Genomic DNA, 16,022 nt, shown 5'->3' with positions numbered 1-16,022 from the left:
CGCTCTTCCTACAGTGTATAGGAATAGAGTCTGGGAGGCCTGGTAATTCACAGAGCACATCTAGCTTTCCTTCTGACCTTGACTGGTGCCTCACTAAACCATCCTGAGGAGATGCTTGCATATATTTTATGGAGTTTTCAAAAAGTTACCATAAATCTCAAGGTTTCCTTACACACCCTCATTTGCCTGGTGTCATTTTAGAGTATAATTTTGATGAAGCATTTTACAGGGCATTCTCTGATTAAAATCTAATGAGATTAAAAGAATACTGAAGATAAAATAAGTTATGTAAACCTGCATTAACAGACCAGCTTCATCCATGTTGTATACTTTGCATTGAATTCATGTTTTAAACATTTTAATCATCGTTTACTTATCCTTGGATTGTTTTAGTTAGTGAAGCAATTCTATTTTTCTGAAAAGAAATTTGCAGCTATTTCCGATAATACATGTAACTGTGTTTTCACTTTCTGTTTATCATTCGTAAGTGCTTTGCCCATTTCTTTGCATTTAGCTTCCTTTATGACTCAAAGAAATATATCCAAAACTATAGTACCTTTGTACTTTACACTTTACCAAAGCACAATGTTAATTAAGCAATACACACAAAAATTATCTCCATTTTCCACTGTAATTTCCCCTTAACAATTGAATAAATTAAAAGTTTATATAGGCCCCATTTCAGCAAAACATCAGGGTTTATGCAAATTATATACAATTTCTCAGGCAGGTTTAATTAAAACTGTTAGAAAAAAAATGGTTTGATGAGATTATGTTTGAGAATGTACAATTATCTTCCAGTTTCGTAATAAATTCTTAATGTTATAATGAATGAAGACAGGGTATGATACCATGATTAATAACAAAACTATTGAGCATTTATTGTGGGTTAGGCATATTCACATACTTTATCTCTTTCAAACTTAATCAAACAACAATGCTGTAAATCAGGGGTCCCCAACCCCCAGGCTGAGGACCTGTACTGGAGCCAGGCCGCACAGCAGGAGGTGAGCATCGGGTGGGCAGAAGAGCCAGCGAAGCTTCATCTGCCACTCCCCATCTCTCTCCACATTACCACCTGAACGATCCACCTCCCCACTGTCTGCGGAAAAATTTTCTTCCATGAGGCTGGTCCCTGGTGCCAAAAAGAGTGGGGACCGCTGCTATAAATGTACATTATTTAACTTTTTTTACAGAGAAGGAAATTTAGAGTTAGAAAGGAAAACTTGCTAAAGAAACTCATTAGACTAATCCTAGAAGTATGGCCATGAAACCAGCAAAGTTTTGAGAACTACAGAGAATCCAATCATAAGATATTTAAATATATTAAAAGGACAAAATACAAGCATAACTGATGCCATATAAAAGTTTATTTATAACCTAATCTGCATACTTCTCACAGTAGACAAGCATTGAGTAATAACGAGTATGACTTAAAAGTTATGCATGTGAGCTTTGAAAGCAAAGCTAACCAAGGTTTTAAAGTTTGGGAATTTCTTATATTACATCTGAAAACAGGTCTCAAGGTGTCCAATCAGTATTGGAGGCAAGAATCACTGGTTCTGCATCTTAGGTAAATTCTCTGGTCAATATAACATCTAAGCTAACTGGGAAGATAATTTCATACTGTGTGTTTTCATTGATTTTAAGTTCAAAACCGGAAAAAAAAAAAGAGAAATCTCCGGTGACAGAAGTCAAGATACTGGTTTTCTTTGTGGGATATTGACAGGGAAGGCTATAAATCACCTTCCACGCTGCTGATAATACTAGTTCTTGTTCTGTATGCTGGTTATTTGGTCACATAGATTTTGTGAGAATTCATTGGACTATGCATTTTGACTTTGTACAATTGTATTTATGTATGCTATACATTAATAAAAATAGAAGAAAAATTGCTTTGATGGGAAACCACAAGCATACCAGCTGGATGCCTTCAGTTATTCACTCAAAATTATTCTTATTATAAAATAGTTGTTGTTTTATTGCATAAATGTTTCAGAACAGAAAAGTTAAACATAAACTTCCAAAATGGATAAGCAAATCAATAGTAGTAATAATTGTATTACAGAATAATGTGTTCATTTTTAAGTATTTGCAATATTTAAAATACTTTACTTAAAAATAGATCAATACTGACATTCTAATTTAAGATGTTTAGTTGAAAAAATGATTTATAGTGTGGTTTTAAATAGTAATCTTAAAAATTACATAAACTGTATACACATTTAAGAAGCATGAATAGTCACCATACTTATAAATTGAATTTATTAGTTTTATAAAAGTATTAAAGTCTTTAAAAGGCTTATTTATTAGTAAACGTGAAGCACTTATAAAGCTAATAGAATACAGTAAATTATAAATGCAATATTTAATCACTAATGTCAAAGAGTTAATGAAAACCAAGGACTAAACCAGTAGTTCAACAATGTGAGGTTTATTTGTTTTCTGAAGCAAGGAAGGGAATTCCAAAATAACTGTGGAATACCTTTCAGTTAGGATGAAACAAGGAGATTTTTCTTTGCAAAACACACTTGCACTGAATGATTCTGAGGAGGCCACAGCAAGTGGATTGTTTGGTCTTCCTGAGGTGAGGCTACAGGAGACTAGGGTTCACTTCTCCATTGACTGTTGCCCCTAGGTGAGAGTAGCTTAGCAACAGAGTATCTCTTATCTGTGTTCACGGGTCATGATCAGTCATGCAATAAGTCATTGGTGAGGAAGCAGCAGTGCCTCAGAGAAGAGGGTTGGTATAATACTTGAGAAATGCAGCATGACCTTGGAGAAATAGTTTCTTGCTAACTTTGCCGCTAAATTTATCCATGTCTGTTACAGCAATCTGATTAATGGCAGGATTGATTTTCATGTCTGCAGCCCCAAGCTGAGTTCATTTACTCTCTTAGTTTCAGGTTAGTTTTTTCAGATTAGTTTTCAGATCAGTTCACAATATTTAACTTTTTTTCCTTTTGCTTCCTTTTCGTCCTTCCTTCCTCTATTCATCCCTCACTTCCTTCCTCGTTTCCTTCCTTCTTTTCCCCCTCCTTCCCTCCCTTCCCCCCTCCCTTCCTTCCTTCCTCCTTCCCTCCCTCTCTCCTTTCCTCCCTTCCTTCCTCCCTTCCTTTCCTTCTTTCTTTTTTGGAAAAGAAGGATGAAAATTACATTCCCACACTTTTTTTCTCCCATGTTTATTTTCTTCTCAAAAGCAAAACACATGACACACCAGTCTACTTTTTGTCCTCTGCCCAAAATCTTGATGGGACTTTAGAGAATTCAGGACAACAGTAGTTGATTAGAATAGAATCAGAAGCTTCATTTTGGTCCTGAAAAGTAAGATCTATTTTTGGCCCTGAAAAGCAAAAACAATTATGGGTGAGTGATTGGCATTCATAGCCAAGGTTTTCGCAAACAGCAAAAAATCCCTCCCGGGGTTGAATTTAATCCATTTGAAACCAAATAATACTAACATTCCAGTTGAGTAAATCCTCAAGCTAATTTGGCCTATACCTCGCAGAATTTTAATTTTTAAATTAAGATATAAGCAAACACATTGACAGAGAGGGCTATAAGTACAGAAGCAAGAGAGCACACTTGACAGGAAAGGCTTGAGTTTTCCTAGAGGAGCAACTTCTCTGGGAGAGGGAATGAGGAACCAGGGCTCCTGCAGGCTTTCAGTGTGTCCCAAATCTCTTTGAGTCAGAGGAGACCCCAGACCAACAAGATCTCTGAAGAAACCCAGTCATACACTGTTCCAATTACAAAACTTGCCATTAACTAAAAGTTGACTAATATGGCTACAATACAGCCTAAAGGTCCAGCTCTTCTTATTAGCTTTGGATTCTACTGAATGCTTACTTCTTTATGCCCTGTGAATGAATTTCTTAAATATTCTTAATGCTAGATGTTCTAACTCCTGAGATTGAAAGATTTTTCTAGTCTTTAAAGTAGCTGCTCAGGTATATAGATGACAAAAAGTCTATTTATCTATAAATTATTGATTAACTTGTCCACCCATAACCATAGATGGGTAACCCAAGTGGGTACAGGGAGAACTAATTATTTGTCATATTAACTAGATTTGCATTGTCTCTCTCCCTACTTATCCCCTAACTGCCTCCTTATCCCGCATTCCTGTCACTGATACAGTAGTTGTTAAGAAGAGAGGATGTTGGTGGCTTATCTCCATGATGTGTGGAAAAATATGCCAAAGATCAGAGGAAATATCAGATGCAATGGGAAAGTAGAATTTACATAGAAAAGTATGAGACTAGATCTAGATAAGTTTGAGTTTCTGAGTCCAATAGTGTCTGACGACAAAAACCTCTAGATTTTTCAGAAGTGTGGGCTAATATGTTACACCTTTTTAAGAGTTTTTTCTAATTGGGATTTTCTTCCTCTTGTACCAGAAAGAATAGTGCTCACTGAAATGACTCAACAAGATAAGATGACTTGGGCTCTGCAGTGACTCTTCCTCACAAACAAACACTTTTAAGAGAAGATCAAAATAGTTTGCTCCACATATACCTAAATTCATTTAAATTCCAATAATATGGATTCTGTAGGTTTTTTTTTTTAGTAAAACATGACTGAAAATATTTGTGAACTGCTTATTATATGCAAACTACCATATTAGGTTCTGGGGATTCAAATTTAAATGAGAAACAGAACTTTTTCTCAAGAAGGCAATGTCGTTTGTGGAACGTCTAAGGAATAGGTGGATCCTCTTAGAGGGTTAGACCTGAAAGATATTATTTGGAGGAATAATTTCCTGTGACGGAAAGGGGAGAGAGGGCCAGAGAAGGAGAAAATAGAAGGCCTGACCCCTATGAAGTTAGGAGGGAAGGAAAAAGGAATAAATAGGCAGAGTTACAGCCCAAATCTGTCTATTAAATGGGTCCTGTATTTCAGAGGAATGAGCTGCCTAGTCAGGGAATCTTGGCTTCTGTGGGTACTCACAGGTGGTCTAGAGGGCTCCCAGCAGTGGTAGCTGCTAACCAACTATGTTGCTTACAGCAGGGGATTTAATGGGCACATTTTCATAGCCACACATGAAACTAAATGTAATAATGACCTAGAAGAGGAAAAGCATAATAATAAAATTAGGAAGACCAAACACACACATAAAACTGAAATTAAATTTGAAAGGAAAGTAATATTTTAAGGGCTTAAGGCAAGCTTCAAAGGAAAAAGCAATTTGACCTAAGCTTGAAGGACGAATAGGATTTCCATAGCACAAGAAGTGCAAGAATGGCTTTTCAGGCAAAGAAACAGATAAACTGAAGCATGAAGACATTGGAGTACAGGGCTGGTGGCGGCCTCCAGCATTTTGATGGTGCTGGTATAGACTTACATGAGAGTGAGGTTGAGATAGATTGAGAAGCACGTGTCATGTGGGTCAAGAATGTGTTAGGAATGAATATTTGTCAGGAAAGCAATAAAAGAAACAACCTGTGTGACGAGGCCAATTCTGGCGTCAACAAAGAAGGTGGGTTAGAAATAGAGAGATGAGGGCTTCCCTGGTGGCGCAGTGGTTGAGAGTCCACCTGCCGATGCAGGGGACACAGGTTCGTGCCCTGGTCCGGGAGGATCCCACATGCCGCCGAGCGGCTGGGCCCGTGAGCCATGGCCGCTGAGCCTGCGCGTCCGGAGCCTGTGCTCCGCAACTGGAGAGGCCGCAACAGTGAGAGGCCCGCGTACCGCAAAAAAAAAAAAAAAGAAATAGAGAGATGAGGAGGGAGTATAAGGCACCTCCAAAGTGAAGGTGAGAGCTGATGCAAGGCAGTGGGGATGAGGGCAAAGCGGGGATGGTCGGTGTGAGGCAGAAAAGGGAGGAAAGACACCAGTGAGTCTCAAATTATTTGGTACCCATGCCTTGCAAGATTATGCAGCTAAATAATACAGAATGCAGACAGGTTTCAGAGACAAGATGTTCAGATTTATACTTATCGAGTTCAAGACATGGTGCACAGTATTGGATTATAGTCACTTCCGCATCCCGGCCATCAGGGTTTGAATCAGGGCTCCACCACTCACAATCTATAAGACTGCAGGCAGGTCTCTTAAATTCTGTGCCATGGTGTCCTCATATGTTAAATGGGAATAATGATGCTACCTGCCTTTTAGAGTTGTTTTGAGTATTAGGAGATTAAGTTGGCCATAGTTATAATCATTGTTATTACTATTTTTTCTGATGCTCAGCAATCACTTGAATTATGTAATTGATAGCTTTTTTTTTCTCACGACACAAACAAAAAGTAACATTAGGCACGGTTTTTAATTTGTACAACTCTTTATAAATCGATAAAATGCTATAATTCTAGACTATTATATATATTAGTGCATACATATATATATACTATTTATATATTTAATTTGAACGTAGTTACTTGTTGCTGAGTAAATGACTCTGCTTTAACAATTCCTAATCAGAGTTATTTGACGTAGTATATTTCTGCCTCATCTGATAGCTTACATTGTTAGGAAGCTCAGTTGGAATAGTTAGATAATAAAGACAAACTCTTGGAATTAGACTATATAGCCAGTTTTTTGAGAAAGAGAGAGAATGCAGGCTAAACTTTTCTCCCCTCCTCTCTCTTCCTATGCTAACATGGCTTTATAGCTTACTTTCTCACACTTCATATTAAAGCAGTAAATTTTATCTCTTAGCTGCATTTTTTTTGTTTGTTTTTATCTCCCCATGGAAAATATTCTTCTCATATGGCTATTTTTTGATTTATAAATTTTAGATCTTATCTACTTTTACTTACTACTCTGATACATTCAGATTCTGTGTGTTACATTGCATATGTAATACATTACATATTATTACATTACGACGCATGAGGATTCAGTTCTCTTAACTCACCTCCTCCAATAAAGTTGAACCCTAGGTCATCCTATTAAATGCTAAGTATTAACATTGTTATAAATATGTAAATATTGTTTGTTGTAGATAAAATGATGTACTATGATCTTTTCTTTTTTAAAGACTTGTTAAACTTTTAGAATTTTCACTTGTTTTGTGAACTGTATATGCCTCAACTTTCTTTCCCTGATCTATTAATTCGCACCACCCGCCCACTCCTCAGAGGTCTCCTTCCCAGAGTACCTCATCTTTCTATCTTTCTGCTCCAATCCGGACTGTTTGATTTCAAGATTAAACTATTACATGGCTACCATTCTCACACTCTATTATAATGTATTTATTGCTTCTTGTATATCATATATTTCTCATTTTTGCTTATTTCTTCCTTGTTTAAAGAGTAGTCTCCAAGGAATTACCAGGAAATTAAAGGAAATAAAAGCTTACAGATTTGGGGGGTACTTACTTATTGAGAGTGTTTCTAATTTATCTTTTACCTTGATTAACATGCTGGTTGAGCATAACATTCTAGGTTAAAATTCATTTTTTGCCAGAATTTTAAAGGCTTTCCTCACTTGCCTATTGCTGCTTCTGAGAATTATACTATCATTCAGATTCTCCCTCTTGCTTATTTTTTGGGGTTTCTTTCTTCCTCTTTGGAAGCTTGTTGTATCTTCTTTCTCGCCTGTGTGCTGGGGAAATACTCGGCCACTTTCAATTTGGAAAAGGATGCTCCTCAGTCCCAGATAGTTTAGTGCTTTGTTCTCTGTGGTCAAAGCAATATCATCATAACCACCTCCTGTATCTTCTGCATGGGAAAAGAGAATTATCAAAATCCCCTTCCCAAACAATTGTGAGAATTTATCAACGAGAGGTACTCCAAGGACTGCTGTATGCACACATTGGGCAAATGATAAACACTTGATGCAGGATTGCAAGCACTAAAATCAATAGCAGTGGTCCACCTTCCCCGAGATTCTTGATTTACAGTAGCTGCCAGGCAAAGCTTCTGAGAATCATTGACTTTGGCATTTGAGTCTGTCTTCCTTTGAGCCTCTCAGATGACAGGTATTTTCTGAAAATCTCCAGCCTCAGTATTTGAGGCAGTGGATAGCAGAAGCGGTCGGTGCCCATGAGAATTCTGAGACTTGAATCCGGTGTCTGGAGAGCTCCCGGGTATCACCACCTATTCACAGTTTCCTGTACCTTTGTATTTTCAGCCATTACAAGGGTGTGTGCGTCTCTCACTTTTTGTATTCAAAAACTTCCTACTTGGAATATCAAGAATGGCTTCTCCTTTCCTGAGTAAACTTGGCTGAAGCCCCTTCTTTTGTATTTCCTTGATAAGATTCTCCTTTTATTCTCTCTGCCAACACTTTCTAGAACCTCTGTTACTCCATCAGCGGTATTCTTAGACTGATGCTCTTTTTAAATTTTGATTTTCTAGGCTGTTTTTCATTTCTTTTTATTTTGATTGTACACTTAGGAAGTTTTCTTAATCTTCTCCTCTCATCATTTTATTGCTTTCTTTCATTTTAGGTATGATATTGTTCATTTCTAATAGTTGTTTTCTGATCTCAGATCGGTCTTCTTTACAGCTTCCCATTATCTTATAGGTGACATATTTTTCCCAGGAAACTTAATTGTTACAATTTTTACTTGTGTTTAGCTCCTGTTTCCTGAATTGTGCCTTTTTTTACCATTTACATTTTTTATTTAAATTAGTGTCTATACTATGGGAAGCATTCCACAAATGTCTGGTGATACTTAAATTCCAACTTAAGAATAAAAAAAGCTCAGTGGAAGCTGCATTGCTGGGGATGATGAATGGATGGATTTTGATTAAAAAAATTGCTCAGTTACAGAGCTACTTTTTAAAGCTATTTTTAACTGCCAATATCCAGAGAGATTTTTTGGCACTTTTCAAGAATAATTTTCCATTTTTTTCCCAGGAGCCTATACTTGGCTAGAAACATTCTGTGAGTTGGAAGGGATAAACCTGGGTTTCCCACTGTTGGGTGTGAAAAATTTAATTAATCTCCTATTTTCCACTCCATAACTCACTCCTTCCATCTGCCATTTCTGATATGCCTGAAAGGGGAGAATATATTGTTCAATTTCTGGAAAGAATAAACTACTAGTCCCATGCCTGCGGGTAGAGCACTTCAGCCCAAACTCCTACAATGCCTGTCTTTTTGTAACTCATGACTCTCATTTAGTATTTTCTTTAAAAGCTCTAGTTTACCTCTTTTTTCTGCTGTGCCTATCATTTTACCAGCCTGTCTCCTTTCCATCTCAAAAAATAGTTAATATCTCCTACCCACTTAAATCACCTCTCCTATTTTATTTGAACTTGTAGTTTCATATCTTTTAAATTCTATATTGTCATTTTGTGGATAGGAAAAGAGAAATACACATGGTTAATCTTCTGTGTTCAGCTGGAAACCCCAGAGCCTATTACTTATTCGCTGTGATACGCTGCTCTGCAGTGTTACTTATCCTGGGGAGCAGAGAGGGGTTAGAGTCAGGACTGAAGAGAACAGAGGTTAAGCTTCACAGGTAAATTCTCTTCCACTCTGTAACTTGTCTAAATGCTCAGACTTGAAGAATCTCTCTTTTAATTCTTATTCCACAAGACCACTTGATGCTTGGCCACATGGGGACAAAGAAAGCTCCTGTGACTAGTGTCTATTCTGTTGTGCTGCCTTTCTAGTTAACTATGTGGGGTTATCACGTGTCCCACCTGAGCATCCAGTGGCTGCTGATGTCAAAGCAGGTACTACCGTGTCTTTTCTCTGGTCTCTTCTGCCTCAACACCACTGGCAGCATGGACGCTTTACCTAACCCACATCACCCTGCCATTTCTCCATGGCTGCTGATGCCCCATGTTAGGGTGTGTGGACCTTGGGCAGCTGTTGCCACCCAGGGTCACAAAGAAGAAATTAGGAGCACTCTTCCTTTCTCAGCTTCCCCCCATGCCTGTTAGGATTTTGAACCTGCCAGTGAAATCAGGAACCAAGCATCTCAACACATAACAGTAGTCCTTGATGTATCCATCAATAGTGGAAGAATAATCTTCTTAAAAACATTTTGATAAGCATGTCTCATAACATATCTTATATTTCATTTAAGTACTACTGACAATTACTACTGACAGCAAGGGCCTCTATTCTGTGCTGCCCAGGCATACATTAAATATGTAAGAGAAGTTGAGAAATGTGAAAGAATACAATAAAAATAATATAAAATAACACTAAAAGTTATTATGCACTTCTTATCATGGTATCAGCTGTTCTCTTTCATGCTCCTGAGTCCCACATGAGAAGCAGGGTGATCTGTGAGCATAATATGGCCTCTCTCTAACAAACTAATAAGGCATGGATGCTGGCTTCCAGATTTTCCTTCACATTAGTGTGGAAGGGAAATATAAGGTCAGAAGTTACTATACCTTAACTTCCTCAACTTAAGTGATGTAAAGAAATAAATCAAAATAATTCCCCACATTGAAAAAATTTTATAAACCACTGTGTTATGCATCCAAAATATATATAATAGAATATGCAATGGTTACTGTTAGTATTTAAAATATATGAACAGCATGACACATTCTCATTCATTCTTTTTTTCTTTTCATTTTCTACTTCTGTGCAATTCTGATCAGAGTAAATTCCATTTCTTTCTGAATTTGCACTTGACTTTCTAGAGGGGCAGAATGCCAATATTACAATTTAAATAAATGGAAAAACTCCCTTCAAAGTGGGAAAATCAGAAATACATGCTGCCTCTGGTAGCAGAATTAGAGTCTTTTAAGTGTAGAAGTTGAATTGCTTCTTTCTTAAATACAATATTAAAGTCTGTGCAATTATTAAGTCACAATTGAATAGATATGAATATTTTACTAACATCAAACACTGCCTGCAGTGTGCCTGAATAGTTATTCCTGAAATATTATGCAAAAAAGGAACCTAAATTATTTATTGAATTCTTGAATTGTTTAGTGTCTCTGATTTTAAGAAGGTTTCCTCATTTATCCACAGCTGTCAACTTTGGATTAACCCAAGGGTTAATTATCCATTTTATGATTTGTCCATACTTCCCCCCCTTCTCCCTCTTTCCATCTACCTGCTGGCTATTTTCCTATTAGATGGTACCTGAGTCATGGCCTGGAAAAGGAGCTAATGTTGGGTGAAATGAAAAATGCCTCTATGAAAAGTTGAAAAGTACTAGAATTAATATTTCTATTTGAATCCAAATTAGCCTGTAATCATTTCTATGTCATATCCATACACATCAGTCAAAAACGCTCCATGAGAAGAATTTTCATCCAAATAAGGACAATAAGTCAGTGAGTAAAGCAAGCTAGTCAGTTGCTTAAAATTATACATCACAACTGAAACTATGAGAAAATGATTAGAGGACACGTATTCCCTTATACCTGTGTGGAAAAACTTCTAAGTAATTTTAGAAATCATTTTATGTATAAAAGAAAATATAAATATTATTTTTGCTACACAAGGAGAAATACGTGTTTTTTCTGAAACACAGAGGAGAGAAGTGAACACAGCAATCATCTCCAATAACCATCTAACCATTTGGAGGCAGCTCGCTGACTTTATGAAGATGGATTCAAACCTGGAGGTTAAAAAATGATATCATTTGAATGCATGAAAATATTTTATTTCTCTGTGTATCTGCCTAACACTAAAAAACAAAAACAAAAAAACAGAACCCAGGTTGTCATGCCACAGTTTGTGGCTGCTCTGTTAGTTGGTGTTTCAAACATCACTTAACCTCCCACTCCTCTGGGGCATTTATTTCCTCAGTGCCAACCACTATGAAGTTGGAATGCCTGAAGGAAATGGACAAACACACCTGGTTTTAGGTCCTATATTTGGAAAAAAGGTGATTTCAAGTCTCAGCTACTATATTTTTCATGATCTAAATCTGCTCTGATACTAGGAAATGGTTTTCACCTTAATATTTTTCTGTTCATTAAATTATACTCAGTCAAGAATTGCTGTATATCAGCAATGCATGGGTAGTACATTATTAACAGTTAGCTTGTATGAGTTTAAGACATGTCTCTGGATTTTATTTTATTAGTGAAAGTGAGGAAAATCAGTCTCCGAAATTAAATTTTGATTAGAAAAAGGTCAGTGACAGTGAGGCAACCTTGCCTCTGTCTCCTCCTCTACCTCTGAAGTGACATTTGTGATAAATCAAGCTTTCATACTTATCTTTTCTATATTTTATACTCTTCAACAATAAAATAAAGTCATAATTACTACCTGCTTAACTTACAGAGTTCTGTAGAAGTTCTAGAGATGAAAGCCTTCAACTATTTTGATGTCTCTAGATCGAAGGTGCTTCATAAATTTGCAGCAGTTTTATTTCTTTAATTAAGCTGAAGATGTGCGTCATATCTAAAGCAGCTATAGCTCATCACTTGCCACTCCTTATAAATACAAAATAATCTAATTAGCACAGTGGTGGCTTCTGTTTGAAATTGCTTTGTGAGATATGAAAAGACGAGGGCACCCTTCGGCATGCATAGAATTAAGCTCCTGGAAATTTCGAGGGGAAATAGCCCTCAGCTCTTTGCTGCTCCTGGTGTATTGTGAAATTAGCATTCCTTTGCAGTTAAATATTTGGTCCCATAGCATAAAGAATTGAACTGAGAGAAAGTATTCTACTAATTAAAACAAAGGAAGTTATATTTTCTTCATCTAGTTAAAAAGTTATCTTCCTACAAATACATGAAAATAACAAGGAATTAGCTTACAAATTACTTTTAGAACAGTTTAGTTACAGCTATCCACAGTAAAGTGATTCAACAAAAAAATGTAGCAGCATCAGGAAGACCAATGTCGTTGAAAATGTAGGGAATGTGGACTTGGTGGTGATCTGTCACCTTTTGGTGAGAAAGCATCTGAACCTTCTTTGACATGTTGAGTCTTCCCTGCCATGCGAGTTGTGCGTGCACAAGGCAGAGTGTGTCAGCTGCTAGAGAAGTGGAAAATGAGAAACTCACTTTCCCGCCGTCCCTCACAGCAAAGACGCAGGCACATGAGCCAAGCTGTGCCAAGGAAAAGCCAGAATTAATTTAATTTAATTAGTTAAATTAAATTAATTCCCCAGAATTAAAGTGGGAATCTAGTGTCACACACGCATGACCTGGGGCACTCTCTTGGAAATTAGTTTCCTGGGCATCAGTGGCAGCATCGGTGTCTAGAAATATAGAATTGGCCAGGCCAGTTACAGCATTTGTCATCTTACCAGCTTGGCAATTATGTTCTCAGGTGACTACTCGCAGTGCAAATTTGGATGTGATCTTCCTGTCTGTGTAGCCTCAAACTTAATTTTCTAGTTACTCTGGCAGTTATGGGAAGTAAAATCCATTTTCAGAAACATTTCTTCTGTGATCAGAGAGAGACGGTTTTATGTAGCTTGCAATTTAGATTCCTAACTGATTCAAAATGGAACTAATAGCTATATGGTATTATTTACCACATTAAAATCCATTTAACACAACATGTTGACAAAATATTGTTATTTTAATACTCTGAAGAAAGATCAACATGTTATTTTAATAAAAATATCAGGAAATGAGTTGGATAATCTTAATGAGGTCTTAATAAATAAAAAAAAGGTTTTATTCAAAGAAAAGTACTTTGGTATTCTTAGAGTGGAAAAATATTTTATATTTTATGGTGGAAAAAAAAGAAGAACCTCAGAGCCTGTCAGATAAACTGATATCTGGCATTTCTACTTTTCATCATGTGGCTTTAGATAAGTCATTTAAACTCTCTGACTCTTAATTTCCTCCCTCATATGGAGGACAAGAGAGAGAGAGACTATTTCTGTTATGTGATTGGTGGATTAGAGGTAATATATTTCAAATGCTTACCATAGTGTCTAGAGCATGTTAGGTGTCCACAAAATTGTATTATGAGATATTTACTGGATACTAACGAGTTATCTTCTCAAACTGTCCTTTCTGAGCATGAGTTTTAGCTCGGTGTGTTCTTAAACATCTACAAGGTGGATTCTGAGCCAGTCTGCCCATGTGACACCCTTGGTATTACACTTGGTACTGATGGTCTGGTGTTTCTGCTATATTGATGACTGAATTATTTTTTATCACTCTTGGTCCTACAAGAAGAAGATATGGTTATGGATTGGAAATCTGCTAGGTTGGTTCAATTGTATTATAAAACAAGAAAACTCTTTTATAACATGTGACTCTTCATTCATGTTTGCATTTTGTATCTTTGCTGACCAACCGTGACCATTACTATAGGTTGGCTGCCCTACGTTGATTCTTCCATTTTACTTCTTGATTACTTAAACTCAGGCTGAAGAGCTATGAAATAAAGTGATATGCTCTCTGTTCCCAAACCTTCAACATGCCTCTTGACTTTAGGTAACTTTGATACAACATTAGACTTTGATGGTTTCCTTGCCTTGAGCTCTGAAACGATGTTCTAGACCTTTACGTTCTGCTCCAGATACATCTGTATCTCTCTACTCACAACGAAGTGTCTAGCTTCCAAAGATAGAGAAGATAATAGAATTTCACATGATTATTCACTGGTTTAATTCTACATTTCATGTGCAGTATTCTCATTTAACAATACCAATACTACTACAACCACTATGATTAAAAAAATATGTATTTTTTGTCATTTCACTCCATTTTTAAATGTTGTATGTCTACATTATCAGAGCATATGGGCTATACACATACTGTCTCTGTTTTAAAACCCTCGCTTAGTTTTTGTACTAAATGCAAATCTTTATCTACTGCTCACAATGAGTCTTTATGTCAGTGTCTGACTAGTCATTTTATTTCTCTGAGATCTAAACTCTACTAGATTCCTCTTCCAAATTGTCCATAGCTTATACGCTTGAAAAGCAGTTTAGTTTCATAAAATCCTTGGTTCACATTTTCATTTCTTGCAATCCCAAATATATTTATTTTGGCAAAACACATTGCTATTGAAAACTCTGATAACAATTCCAATCTGGTTATTTTTCTTTTGTTTTTCATCTCATAAGGGTGATTTGATCTTTTCACCTGGGTATTTAAAAGACATCCCTCTATCTGCTCATCTTCCTCCCTGTTTCTTCCTCTTCCTCCTTCGTCCTCTTATCTTTCTCTCGCGCGCGCTCTTTCCTTTTTTTGTTTTTGTTTTGTTTTGCGGTACGCGGGCCTCTCACTGTCGTGGCCGCTCCCGTTGCGGAGCGCAGGCTCCGGACGCGCAGGCTCAGCGGCCATGGCTCACGGGTCCAGCCGCTCCGCGGCACGTGGGATCTTCCCGGAGGACCGGGGCACAAACCCGCGTCCCCTGCATCGGCAGGCGGACTCCCAACCACTGTGCCATCAGGGAAGCCCACCTCTTTCTCTTTTTTAAAATCTGATAATTATACTAGAATTCATCTTGTTGGTTTTTCTGGGTCAAAAATATCAGGTAAATGTTTTTCCAAATGTACTTTTAAATCTTTTATTTATTTATTTTTTTGAGGGTGGGGACTTCTTTGAGTTATAGATTTTAGCATTTGTCTCCATTGATTTGATCTTTTCTTCTTCTTTAAGGAATCTTATTATAACCTTTTATGTTTGTTTTTTTTTTTTTTTTTCCTGAACTACATACTTATCTGTATGCTTATTCATGCCTGTTTATTTCTAGTTTGGTCTTCATTTCTGAAAAGATGTTTTCCTTCTATTTAAATGACCCCAGTTCAGAGTTTTCCACTTCTAATTTTTATTTTGTTCTGTCAAATCACATCATATAAAAAATATGTATTGCTTATTTTGCCATAATATTCATTTGTTCTGTGACCCCGTCTTTCTAGAACGCTTTTCATGGTCTATAGCAATGTTGTTCTGCACTTCACTGTATTAGAATTCCTAGTCAATCCCCTTGCTCCAAAATCACATATTCAGTAGCTTGAAACCGTTGTTTTAAGTGCTCCCTAGCTCCTGGCAGGGGTGCTTCCATAATCTAGTATAGAGTTAGGTTCTGTATCTTGACTCAAATTATCCTGACTTGTTTTCTGTACACACTCACCTTCCTCTTCCCCCACATACTCTAACAACAACAACAAAACGTGGTGGGGTAAGAAATTAAATCCGCATAAGCAGATTTCACTAAAATTTTTCTGA

This window comes from Lipotes vexillifer, unplaced genomic scaffold (assembly GCF_000442215.2).
Source record: "Lipotes vexillifer unplaced genomic scaffold, Lipotes_vexillifer_v1.1 scaffold582, whole genome shotgun sequence".
Classification (NCBI taxonomy): domain Eukaryota; kingdom Metazoa; phylum Chordata; class Mammalia; order Artiodactyla; family Lipotidae; genus Lipotes; species Lipotes vexillifer.
The sequence above is the reverse complement of the archived record's forward strand: the minus strand, read 5'-3'. Positions refer to the sequence as shown.